Genomic DNA, 13998 nt, shown 5'->3' on the forward strand with positions numbered 1-13998 from the left:
GTGGCCTGTTATAAAACCACAAACGCGCCTCATAAATTCATTAGAGTACCAAAAGCCTCTACGAAATATGTCGTTTCTTCACGACATCAAGAAAACCTTCGATAGCAAACCTAATACTTAACCGAGACTTGACGCTACTCAGTGAACATTATATTATACTTCTCATATTATATTATTTGTACGTATGTATCGGAACAAAGATTAACTTTTTGTTGTGTATCAGAATCAGAATAATTTATTCAACGTAATTATCATGGATAAATTTGTTGAAGATCAATGTTACATTTTTGAATTTACGTCATTTCGCAAGGTGTTATGGCTGAGGAGAAGAAATGACAAAAAACTTCAACAGCAACACATCTTTTAAAAACCAATGTGGGGATACATTACAAGTTATTTAATAACTAGAGGAACACATTCAATACCAAACCTTTTTGTCATTTAGGTAGTCATTAATCTTATAATAAGCTTTTTTACATAAAGCTTCAAATGAGCTTTAAATCTATTTTCTGACAAATTTAAAATATTATCTGTATGTTTTTGTGCGTAGGTACTTGTATATTGAATGTTAGTAGTTTCTATCATTTTACTGTACTTTATGGGACGAACATTAAACAGACTGTTCTAAAACATAAATATTTAAGTACTTTGACGTAGTTTGATCTACAGCGACGTTAAGACCATTAACTAATTGCCATGGATTTATTCCCACTGCAACCTCTTGCTCTCAATTATATCTCATTTCCACTTAATGTAGTTATAATTAGCGTTTCTATTAACAAACTATTCCCAGAAGCTGCTCGAGACGACCATTATATAACGCACACTTATGTATATGAAGATAAAGCATCCACTGAAATTAAGAGACGAATATCATTTTGGGTACTTTCATTATTAATATTCTTTTCCAAAACTTTTTTGATAATCTGAAACTGTCCCGACAGAAAATCAGAGGATATCAAATTTTTGTCAGGAAAACCAGCAAAAACTCTTACGAAGTCGTGAAATGTGGTCATAAATTTTTAGGGAACCCAAAACTGGTAAAACGGAGTCGCAAAATTCTTATCTTTATGGACACAATTTTAAGGTATTCGGATCCCTGGCGCGGCAATATGACCAAGTGTACATCGGAAGTGTGGCCACATAAATACCTCTCGTATATACCTCTAAGTACAGCATACCAGACACACAAAGCAACCATTTTATTGAAGTCTTCCAACTTTCTTTCATGTTATTTTCAACCAAATACCGTCCATTTAGATACATTGTTCACTGATTGAGTTGTGCTTTAACAGTGAAGTGACATTTTATGTTATACTCGTATAGAAAGTAAAATCTCTGCTCCTTAATCGAACATAAAATATTGTTAAATAATATTATATATAAGGGTATGTATATCTAACTCTCCTATTGTGTGAAAATTACTTCTAATTTAAAGCATTTATATATATGTATAACCTTATAACCCACGTATTCACGTGTTGGCTTGGGCGTCAGTCAATAGATCAATATCGTATGGAATGGAAATGTTGCAAATGGATAATTTGAACAGAATAAAATGCGTTTGTATTACCTGTCGGGCGGGGGAATTTAAGAAGTTACCCTATTATTTGCGCACGCCAAACCGAATGTGAATAAATAGCTTGAGATTCGTGACTCGAATGAATAACTACATAACATTCACGAAAGGACGAGGAATGTGGAGTATCTCCAACAAAGTTTGTATGCTCAAAAAATTACTTATATTTTATTCAAAACAAAACGATGCCCCCGGTGTACGGCGAGGCCTAGGGATTTTTATTCATAAAAATGTCAGTAGATATTATGAGGAAGCCGCGTAGTAACTCAGCGCCGAAAGCACGAACGTCTCGGATAAGAATTATGTTAATTTATTTTCCAACCATTTGGAACATTACAAAGGCATGTGAGAAATATTCGTTTCCAGTTTCCATTCGAGAATAAAAGAAACATGAAAATGACATGGTACAGTTGAGTTGTTCACCGACATGTAAGCAATTATTCAAAATTAGAAAAACCGGAGAGGAAGACGACGGTGAGTGATGTAAACTCTTTTAGTCAACTATTTATTTGGACTGTGAGAATTCCCTTATACTGGTACTGGTGAACATAATTGTAGTCTTGTTATTTCCTTAACAATATAATAGTTTGAATTAATCAAATGACAATAGTTACAATGTAAAACCTCTTGGAGTTTGTTAGTAACAATGACATTAAAAAGACTTCAACGCGCTCGCGTATTAAACCCGCATTCGAGAAACTCTCGCAAACAAAAGGCAATTTTGTACCAGTTTTCGCTTCTGAAACGAGGTTGAGCTCAGTTTATGAAACAGCAACATGTGTCGTATAGTGATTGTGGCGGCGAAGCACTGAGTATTTCGACCCCTGACCCATTCATTATTCAGTTCGCCGTCGATCGGTCTGAGTAAGCGCGCCGACCTGTTCGCATATTCCATTCATCCGATCATTCGCCAATTCACTCTTTAACACCTTCTTACAGTTCGCTTCACGACTTGAATAAAATAACGCGGCAAATCTCATGGGGAAAGTTTCGGTGCCCCGGCAGACGACAAGAATACCGATCAATTGTTAATTGGATTTCGAATAAAGTTAACTGTTTATTGCCAATAAATAAAAAATGTATAGGAACGTAATCCGGCATCAAGAACAAGCAAACCATTAACTAGTCGTAATCAACGCGTAATAGACGCTTTAGGAACCCTAATTAATCCACCACAAATCTCCGAATCCTGACTTTTTGTGTCGTAGATATTAGCAAAGGGAGTGGTTAAGGTAGCGAGACACGCTGCTCAAGGTCGGGACGTAGTTTTGAAAAGGCCTGTGGTCATCCGCAACGTGACAGGAATATCAGCGACCCTTGCCATGCATTTCTAAAGGTATTAGGAACATGCTCGCAATTCCCACAGCAAATTGAGCTCGCCGTGTCACGGCTTGAATTTATTTTGCACACATGCCCGCGGCAAGACTGGAGATAAGAGCATCTTCACACTGATACCCGCTGATGAAAACTTGCCTCCCCGGGGCGCCCTCTCTTTTATTCTTCGAAGTTGTAAAAAGTAATGAGGTATTTTATTTGTATGGCTGTTGGTTTCTATTGTTCGAAGTTTCCTAACCAAAACGTAGCTCTCAAATAGAAATTATGGAAGTGGGTACCAATTTACATTCCGCCCGGAACTTTCTTTACAAGACCGAATGTATTACTTAAGAGAACTTTTATTTTAAGTATTTAAGTTAACAGTTGCAGGAGGCTCTACAAAATCAAGATTTAATGCCGGCACTAAAGCCGGTCATTGCTGCCCTCGCCGCTCTGCCGTTAGCGCCCCTCGAGCACGTACCCCGCCGCTGACTGCCGCTAAAATAGACTGAGCTGCTTCCTATCGACCATTAATGGACACAATAACATCGTCAATTAAAATAGTCAAGTGGAAGTCGATGGCAAATTGTGAGAAATTCCACGCGGTTGGAGAAAAAAAGAAAAGAAAGATATAAAAAGAGCAGCATGAGGTCCAGAAATTGGGTGTACTCTGTCAACCCAGGCAAGGATTAGGCGTTAATATACATTAATATAATTAGGTGTGGACCCCGACTCGACTTCTCTGTGTTAACAAAATTAAAATAACAAAGCGGAAGGCAAGGCGGTGTTAAAAAAGGTCGCTCGTGTAATCCTCGCGCTAGCACCGACGTGGGACACTCACAGACATTTCGGGAAGACATACGACACGCTCATAAATTTTCACGCAAGTTTGAACCCACGACGTTGTGGAAGACCGTCCCGCGAATATTTTTAGGCTAACGAGTGTATTATACGACAAACCCAGTCCCTTTTCCTCTAAAATACTAACATAAATGCAAAGTACGTGACGTTTGGCCGCCCTTATATCAGACAGGCATCGATTTGTACTGTCTCAGTCTGAGTAAGTATCTAGAGTACCTAGAGACAAAATGTTATTAATTCTACAAAGATGTTGTGCAAAAGATTACATAGAAAGCTAAGAATTACTTGAAAGACGTCGTTACTGAAACAAAAAAAAACTATACTAGACCAGTCCGCAGCACAACCCCAAGCGTCTTATTTACATGTCGTTAGAATCGCCCGCAGCCGCGCCACTCAGCTGTTTGCCATCAGTACGCACGCCACCACGCCACGCTGCCGCCAGATACTATTCCCACCATTTGAGACTACTAATAGTACTACGTAGATACTAACCTACTGCCTTAATTATAGACCAAACTACGTGCAAAACAAACACTTATACCATATCTACTGCTAGTATACGTCTTAGGTTTGTTATCTGCGAGCAGGCGGCAGTGGCAGTAATAAATAAGTGTCAGCTGATAACAGTTTAGGGCCAAAAGATGGTCCCGAGAGAGTATAAGGACAGCAATTAACGGGAGAAGTGTATTGGACACTGTGATATATGTCGGCCCCGCGCCACCCGCACAGATAACGCACCCACCCTTATCACTACATGCTCCTTACCGTTTGTCATAAATTTTATCACTCCGATGAGCGGACGTAAGCGAAGACCTCTTTTTTTCGGCTTCTCTCCTCCGCCGAGTTAACGACCCGTGAACTCGTGAGCAATGCTCCGAGCCTATTTTTTTCAGTCACACGATCACTGGAGATAATTATGCACTCAAATCATTTTTGCTAACATATCACTACACTTTAATATTTTTACCCTCGGTCATGCGTCCACGTTATTAGATAGTTTTCAATTTTTAAGAAGAAACCTATTACTTACTTAAAAACAGACGTTTTTTTGCAAATTAAAGTTATCACTTTCAGAAACTCAGTCGAAGAAATAAAGTCATCCGACAAGACGTCTTCAAACTACAAGTTTGTGACAGTTTCAAAGTGATAACACTGAAGCAATTCCTGTGAGAGAGGCAGTTTGAGGTTGTTCGAATGTTGTCGCGCGCCGTGTCGTATGTCAAACGTGTGTGGTGCGCGACCGCGCGCGAGCTGGGTGTCGGCAGGCGGCCGGCTGCGGACTGCGCGGGTGGGCCGAGTGCGGCGAGCGCGAGCTGCGGCCGCTCGCCGCGCGCCCCGGCGCACGCGCCCCGCCGAAATCGATACACCCCGCCCCAACCACCGCCGCGCCCGCTGGGTGCCGGCGGCCCACGGCACACACACGCCGCGCTCCAGCCAGCCACACACCCGAAATCCACACACTGCACACGGCACACTCGAGACACACTCCTCCCGAACTTTCATTTTTTCACTCATTTGCCCGCCTCTGTCGATCCTCAAGCCAAATTTTGACCAACTCCTTAGATTAAAACTTCGCTAATTGATCTGATAACCGGAAGTTTAATTTTTCCTTACCGAATGAAAGAATGGAAAATTAATTGGATAATGAAAGAAAACTATCTGTCTTTATCTAACCTTTAATGCTCTAGAGAATACAAAATAAACTCAAGAAACTAGATTAAATACCTAGATATTTTATATTGTCTACATTTGAAATGGCAAAGACTAAATCCCACGTACGATGGATTCACATTGCAGATCTCTAGAGCACCCAACAAGTTTCCCGTTGCACTTTATTGCGGCGCGATAACTCATGATGTGTCCTGGTAAGTCTTCTACGTCAGTTATTCAGGATAGCACACTTTCAACCCGTCTCCGCATACCTATAACCTATCCACTTACGTGCATGTCATCGGTAAGACACATTACTACTATTAAAAATAACACAGATTGAAAATTATAATTCACTGGTACTCAATGTAAAATCTCATATGTAAACCGCAACTCTGCTCATATTAAATGGGATCCACTAAAATGGACTTCTTAATGGAGCTCCGTTTCCACCCAAAATTAACATAGAAACAAAAAAAATACTGTTGATAGGACCCTAATATATTAGTGGTGTGGTGGTAGCCGCAAGGCGAATGTATTACACGCAGAAAGGCAACCCAAATTTATTGCGCGCTCAATCAGATCCCGATAACGTTCCCTCACAGACGATACACTGCAAAGAAACTCTGACAATAGCCACTCCACTTGGACGGGAGAAAACTCCCCATCTAATGAACTGATTGCCCTTTTCTGCGATTAATTACACCACCTAATCATGATTTTGATCTATTTCAACGTCTTATATAAAATCCACTACACTAAACGCACTTAAAACTTCATACTTAAAAGTTTCGTAGATGGTTTTGCTTTAAGAATTTTATACCAAATAACGACCACAGAAAAGTTCAGAGTACACGATAAACTTACTCCCCTCGTACGTGGCTTTACTTATAAACAAGTGTAAGCGAATTTACAGTAGACTCTTTCGTCACCTCAATAGATGTGATACTTTGCAGAAGACTAAATTCGTTTATTGTATAGGTGATTACCGAATTCCAACACGACCGCTCCACAATACCTGCCATTCTTGCTCTCGAATTAAATGCGGGACTTCGCTTAATTAAAATTTAATTTCAGCTCATGGAATTCTGCGGGATTAAAAATGGTAAATAGGGATAATAATTAATTGTCAATTGAATTACTGTGCCGTATTAGATCGTTAAAGCATAAAGAGGTAAGTGAGTATAGTCGTACTTTGTTTGTAATTGTACTGGAACTTAGGTTATTCGTACCGGCTCGCGTGTCCTCCCAGTAACTTTTCCCATTTACTACGGATCCACATTGCAATGTCCTTAGCTTTTGCAGTTTCGCTCTACAATCAGAATTCTAAAAGAAACAGGAATTTCTGACCAGAAATAAAATCAGTAATATAGGTTTGTGTGACAAATTGGTTTTATTTTGCCTTCCAATTCTGAATTTGCTACCAGTTATAGTTGCGGTAGCAGGAATGTTTTAATATATCGAACGTTTATTTATAAAGTAATATTGACCTAGGAGCTGACCTCATAAATATCCCGCACCAACAATCCCGCAAAAATCGGGCAGTACAAGTATTCATTGGAGATCCGTTCTGGCCGCGGACCCCTGTAACAGCAAAAAGTCCCATTCATCGTCAGGGGTTAGCCACATAAAAAGTACACCACAGAGGTATATAAAACATGATAAAACGACTTCCTAGCCACGGCTAACATCAATATAGCTCTGAGATTGTACTGAACGTTGAAATGAAAGTCACGATGTCTTGCGACTTGCGAGGCTAAATGTCGCCACCAAAGAGCATTCTTATACACCGTCATACATCTGTTTGAAAATCTCATTAATTCTTGACTCTGGATTAATTGCGAATGTATAAGATGGGTATCAAATTTGTCATGTAGTTTACCCATTAACCTGCAATGAAAAGATACATACAGGGTGATAGTGACATCGTTACGAATACCACAGATCATATAATACTAACGTACAGATGCCTCACGTCATACAACGAAACTGTGCCGTTCTAACTCGGGCAATTCTTCGGGCTATTTTTAGTTCTAATAAATGACCACTAGATGCCGCTAAAACGCCCCTTTTTTAGCGGCATCTAGTGGTCATTTATTGATGGGATCGAACGAATCGAGCGACATCTAGTGAAATTTCAGCTTACTGAGTGCAAGTTATTGCAAGCACAATATATTTACTTAGAGTTAGAGTAAAATTAAGATAATAGATGGCGCAAACGGATTTTTTTTTCTCAACGTTGACATTTTAGTATTATAATCTGTGACAATGATCTGTGACATTGTCAAGGTGACAGTTGTTAGTTGACATACGATTATATCTGATGTTTGGTGGGCAAAGAAAAGAATACAAGGTCTTTGTTTGGTGGGGTTTATTGATTACGTCTTCATTTTGTATTGGCAAAAATATATCTCCAACTCCTGTAAGTATCTAATTAGTTACTAAAACTGGAAGATAATTAAAAACATAGCTAAGGTCCTACCTAGAACGCAATCGTCCCTTATCATCCCGGGCGTGTCGTAAACCCGACTGAGGAGAACCTTTATGAAAGACAAGTCTTTTCTAGCATGATGAAACATTACATTGGACCACCGGTTAAGCACCTGAGGACTTTGTATAAAGTGCTTCCAAATTGGTCTCTGCTTACTCGTGGCTCTGCCCAGCCTAATCGGGATTACAGGCGTGAGTATAAGTATGTATGTAGTAGATACTTTTTTGTGTAGCTGTCACCTATCTATGGTACAAATCATAATATACTGTTTGTTGAAAAAAAGTTAAATAAGTCTAGTTAGGCAGTGAGTGTGTTGTGAATTTAAGCCTGTAATTTATTTCAGATCTCAAAAGACGATGATAACCATTATGAAGAATGACATGCAAAGGCTATTTGAACCACATATCAACAATTTTCTGACCATGACCAAGTGATGAATATGATACAAGTCTACCTCATGAAAGCCACACTACTTTTCAAAGAAAAATATTTTCTTTGGAGTTGTAGGTATTATAGTGAAAACTTAATCCTGACTTCTGTTCTGCATAAATGAGAATCGCACTATGCCAGGTATGTATGCTTAAATTATTATCCCATTAACCCATTTCTTTGAGCCCGAATATCTAAATGTTCAATAAAGTAGATAAATTTCAAACTCATCGGATTACATGCGTAATAGGTCATCCATGTGTCTAAATGTAAAAAATAGAGCCTACTATTACTACTCATTGGTATATGAGAGTATTAACTCACACTTACTCTCCTTCTCAGGGCGGACAGAGCAGAGTTTTGGCACACAAGTTTTGTCATACATTGCAATATACCTACTATTATTATATAGTCACTATTACTCTAATATAAAATAGGTCATAATGGTAGACTTGTTTGCATCTCAAACGATGAACCCGGTTCAAACCCTGGTACCGGACTTGCATTAATTTAATTTAAACAGTTCACATCTAGCACAGTTGGCCTGACCATTATAGGTAGCGATACAGCCTATCGTTAGCCTAACGGAAAGCTCGTGAGGTGCGTGTGCTTAGTTCATCTTGTGATGAATGTTACTTTGACTACCTCAATGGGATGCAAGATCTTGCTTATGTTATGTTATTATATTATCTGTGATACATAGATAAACTAATGCCTATAATACCTAATGGGTGGTAGAAATGTTTTGTTCTGAATATCATTGCCGATCAAAATTAATGTGCTCTTTTAATAACTATTATATTTTCATTTGTAGGTAACATAATATAGCGAGTACCCTGGTTGAGTCAAGATAATATAAAATAAGTGGAAAGATAATGTGGCCCAAGTAGTAAAGGAAAGGATGTGCAAACAGCCGAATGTGAATCTGGCAATAATGTGCCTGTTTAAATGAGTTTTAGTTGAGTACCAAATAGTTACCTAGGTTTTCCTGGGAAAAACACTGATCCAGCTTTTCTGATTCAACTGAGTTTGTGTATGGTTTTGAATAAATAACTAAACAATAGAAATGTGTCTTTTTTATTTTACTATCCCCTTTCCATTACATATAGTCCTCCTTGTCGTATCCGACAACGGCGACCTCAGTCTCTTCTCTCGTGCGCTCGAATGTGACTGGCAAAGCCAAACTTTGTTCTGAAAACTCGGTCACATTGGAGGCAGAATAGCTGTCCATCCGAGTTAAAGGTGTAGCTATAGGTGGGTTTGAGACGATCCTTGCGTTTTTGGCGTTTTTCATCGAGCTCTTTCAGACGATTTTGTTCAAAGTTGGCCACCCCTGTTTTGACACAGTGACGCCAAACAGGTCTTAAAACAGCAAGGTCCTCCCAGCGTTCAGTGGAGATATCGCAGGCGGTCAGGTTACGTTTCAAGACGTCCTTGTACCGCAGATATTGTCCCCCACGTTTACGCTTTCCACTCGCTAGTTCGGAGTAGAAGACGAACTTTGGGAGTCTACAGTCATTCATACGGCGGACGTGACCGCACCATCTTAATTGACTGTCCATTACATAGATAGATATCATTTAAAGTAACTATAAATAATTAATTGTTCATTACAATTTATATAAAAGTAGTATTAGTATATTATAATTAAGATACCTACTTGATTATTAAAATTAACAAATTTAATGAAGTTGGATTTTTTTTTAATGACTAGAATGAAAATACAATAAATATTCAATTAAACTACTTCTTTAATTCAAAAGGTATTACATTTTGTTATTGTTAGATACAATACTAATTTCTTTTTTAACACTTTGCATTTTGGCGTGTCTTCAGTAATTGACAACCGTCTTCTCTTCGGCGTGTTGCACTGGTATGCTAATGCTGGCGGCTCCACGAGCTCTTCAAGTTCGCAGTCGCGAAGCCGTTTATTTTTGTACACCTTTTTCGGTGTCAGTACTTTAAAAGTACCTGATGAACCTAAAACGAAAAATAGTATGTATTAAATAATGTCGTGAATCTTATCTTCTTATCGTGGGTGGAATACCAGCCTCATCAACCCTAGTGTCAGGGTTATGATTGAGTCGCCAAAGGCCCCAAAAGATGAATGTAAAGCAAAGTTGTTGGAGATAACAATACCTAACATAAAGGAAGAAAAGGGCAATTATAACATTCATTAAAGTAGGTAGGTAACTAACGTATTAACGTAGCCATTTTATAAATATTAAAATGTGTATGATAAGTGATTCCTAAAAGATAGACATAGGTAGGTACTTATAAAAAACCACAATATATTGTTTTGTTATATCTCAAAACCATTAGGCAGCTTTTTCGATGAAAGCTCCCACTAGTCTTGATTTTTTTCGGACATAGATTGAACATCAGCGCTCAAAAAGTGGGACGCAAAGTTACTGTTAATATAGCGACGTGACAGTATTTCTCCGCGGTGCGCGATTAGGCGCCGAACTGGCAACATGCGAAGTGCGTGGTAAAAAGTTGCAAATATAGAAGCTCAAAGAAAAAAATATGTAACACTTCTTGTAAGTCATGACATTGGTGCTAATTCCTGTAAACACATCTAACTTTATTTTAAGTTATATCTGTCATTATTATTTTTTTCTTTTGAGATAGCCGCCAACAAACAGACGAGCGAATGGCGTGGGAGCTTTGTTTTATAATATTATTATAATGACAGATAGAATAAAAAAATAATAATGACAGATCTCTCAATGCGTCTTATCGGGGCTTCGGGGGATGCTAGGGCTGGTAGTTATTTCTGTCAGAGAATTAGCCTGGCGATTCAGAGGGGTAATGCTGCCAGCCTGTTGGGCACCTTGCCTCGATGTGACGCATTGGAGGAGGTGTTTTATTTATAGGGTGTGTTTGTTTTGTTTTTGTTTGAATAAATTGATTTTAATTATAATGACAGATATAACTTAAAATAAAATAAATAAAAATAATGATTAGATTACTGACGTGTTAAAGGCAACCAGACGAGATATAGAATGTAAACAAAGTTTCAGAGGTTCAAAACATTTATATTTGAATAAATTATCATAAAGTTCGAATTTTAATCGCTGTCGTCTGTACTAGACAAAGATGATTCGTCGGAAGAGTCCGAGTCAGCTGTGTTTATGATAAAACTATCTATCGTATTATCAATCATGTTGTCAATACTGTGTTTAAATCAACAACTACTCATAATACCAGCAAAAATCAAAAATAAAAGTAACAGAAACGGAATAATAAGAACAAAAATCTAAGTAGGTAAATACGGGGACGAAAAAATATGTATCACTTCGAACGCAATCCAAACAGAAATGAACATGTTCATAAAATGGCGGTCCAAATGTTGACAGCTGCAGTACCGACTGCTTTCCTGTACCTACCACGAAACACAACGACAGCTGTCGTTGACCAACTGACGCCATAACTGCGCGTACGAGTGATAAGGACAGAGATGATAATCCCTGGTTATCGCAATGTAACTCAGTAATGGTCCGTTTGTTTACGTTTTTGATCTCGTCTGGTTGGCCTTACTTTACGTACCTATATGATTTTAGGTAGCTACGCTGCGGTATAGGTTTTGCGTGAAAGAGCCACAAACATAGTAGGTACCTACCTACTTAAGTAAGTGGAATGATAAGGCTTTATTACCTACATTAACTCGATTCATCTGCCACACACGATGCGTCTGGTCATCGTGTGTACCAATGTAACCTACCTACCTATAAAATGTATGACGAAATCGTGGGTCGCCCACTAATGAACTGTTTATTATAACACTGCCCGATCCTGATGCCCGAGCCCGCGATCTCGACGCATCGCGTTTGGGTAGTTTAATAACCGCTATAATACATATATACCTATAAGCCCTGTAAGCGCGGTGCACTGTTTTGTACAAGATTGTAAACAACTACGTCTCAATTCCGTGTGTCGAGCAACTATAGACTTTATGTCATTATAAAGATAAGATCCATTCTAGCTTGTTGCGTTGCGCGAAGTCACGTGTTATTACGATTGTAGGTAAGTAGGTAGGCAGGTACCTACCTACTGGCTGAGTCGCGCAAACGCAAATGATAGGTACGTACGATGCGATGCGATGCGTAGTAGGTACCTAGGTATGTAGGTAAATCTGCCTGTATGTTTGTTACCCCTTCAGGCTTTAACAACTGGTTACGTTATGGTAGGTTACATTACCTACCATCTACGACAATCGCCGTCTGCGTAAAGTTGAAAGCGAAAAGCTACTTTTCTACCTATAGCTACCTAACTTACCTAGGTAGATACTTACCTATTAAGGTATTATAAACTGCTTATATACGTCCCACTGCTGGGCACAGGCCTCCCCTCAATCAACCGGAGGGGGTATGGAGCATATTCCACCACGTTGCTCCACTGCGGGTTGGTGGAGGTGTTTTTACGGCTAATAGCCGGGACCAACGGCTTAACGTGCCTTCCGAAGCACGGAATCATCTTACTTTTTCGGACAATCAGGTGATTCAATCCTGAAAAGTCCTTACCAAACAAAGGACAGTCTCACAAAGTGATTTCGACAATGTCCCCATCGGGAATCGAACCCGGACCTCCAGATCTTGAGCCTATCGCTCTAACCACTAGACCACGGAGGCTGTCAATTTGTCATTAAGGTATTAAGTAGGTATTATAGATAGTAGGTAGGTATCTTGGTATAGGTACAATAAAGTAATATTTTACGTCTTTAATTATTTTAAACCCTACAATTTATGTTAATACGGCTTTATTATAGTTTAGTTACTGAAAATGGTTCGGAATCGAGACGTCTATAGGCACCTATCGAACCTATCTATCATCACAGCCCGGACACTTCATACAAACAACCTATCAACTTTAAACATTTAACTAGGTAGGTAGGTACCTACATTAACTTGTCTACATCTAAGTAGTAGGTAAGTTGTAATTAGCTAGGTACCTAACATTTCAAAAAAAACTCAAGGTCGGTAGGTATCATTCATGTAGGTAATAACTCACTATCACTATACTAAAACCCAATATTATGTAGATATTCAAGCAATAGATAGGTACCTAACCTACAATAAAAATTTGATTGTATTTGTATTAATTCAGTGGTAGGTAAGTACCTACCTACCCAATTGTAGGTAATAACTTGACAAATTAATTGTGCTTACCTGGTGAGGAAGTGCTTGAGCGATTTTGAACGTCTTGAGTCTGATATGGTTCTGGAACTGCACTTCTCTGGAGTCTTTTTCTATGACCAGTCTCATTTCGTACATACTTTATATTGAAATGGTCAATGCATAAATACCTTGACCGCAAATTTTCTGCAGGCAAGTGGGCAATGTTCATATTACCTACAAGAAAAGAATATAATTTTCAATAAAACATAAATAGCCTATAGATGTTCCACTGCTGGATCGCCTCTACCCTCAAATAACAGGAGGTAATCGTTTTGGTGGTAGCCCGGACCAACTATATAATTTCTGAAGCAAAGCTTACTCTTACTTTTTCGGACAATTAAGTGACTTAGTCCGCAATGTCATAACTAAACAAAGATTAATGGTTGGATCATGGTAGTGGTTCCCTGGAAGAAATTGCTTAAACAGGCCTCCCATGTGTACTGTAGTAGGTATGTTGCATAAATTTTTGTATGTTCTAACTGTTTGTGATCATTAAA

General features: G+C 38.8%; 1 long non-coding RNA gene across 1 annotated transcript; it reads right to left on the reverse strand.

The window, feature by feature from the left end:
- Positions 1 to 10055: 10055 nt before the first annotated feature.
- LOC126366036 (uncharacterized) lies at positions 10056 to 13618 on the reverse strand. The gene is made up of 2 exons (XR_007566296.1): positions 13493 to 13618; positions 10056 to 10304 (listed from the first exon to the last, which is right to left on the reverse strand). It is a non-coding gene; the product is annotated as an uncharacterized LOC126366036 (long non-coding RNA).
- Between the last annotated feature and the right edge of the window lie 380 nt (positions 13619 to 13998).

The sequence above is a fragment of the Pectinophora gossypiella genome, chromosome 1 (assembly GCF_024362695.1).
Source record: "Pectinophora gossypiella chromosome 1, ilPecGoss1.1, whole genome shotgun sequence".
NCBI lineage: Eukaryota > Metazoa > Arthropoda > Insecta > Lepidoptera > Gelechiidae > Pectinophora > Pectinophora gossypiella.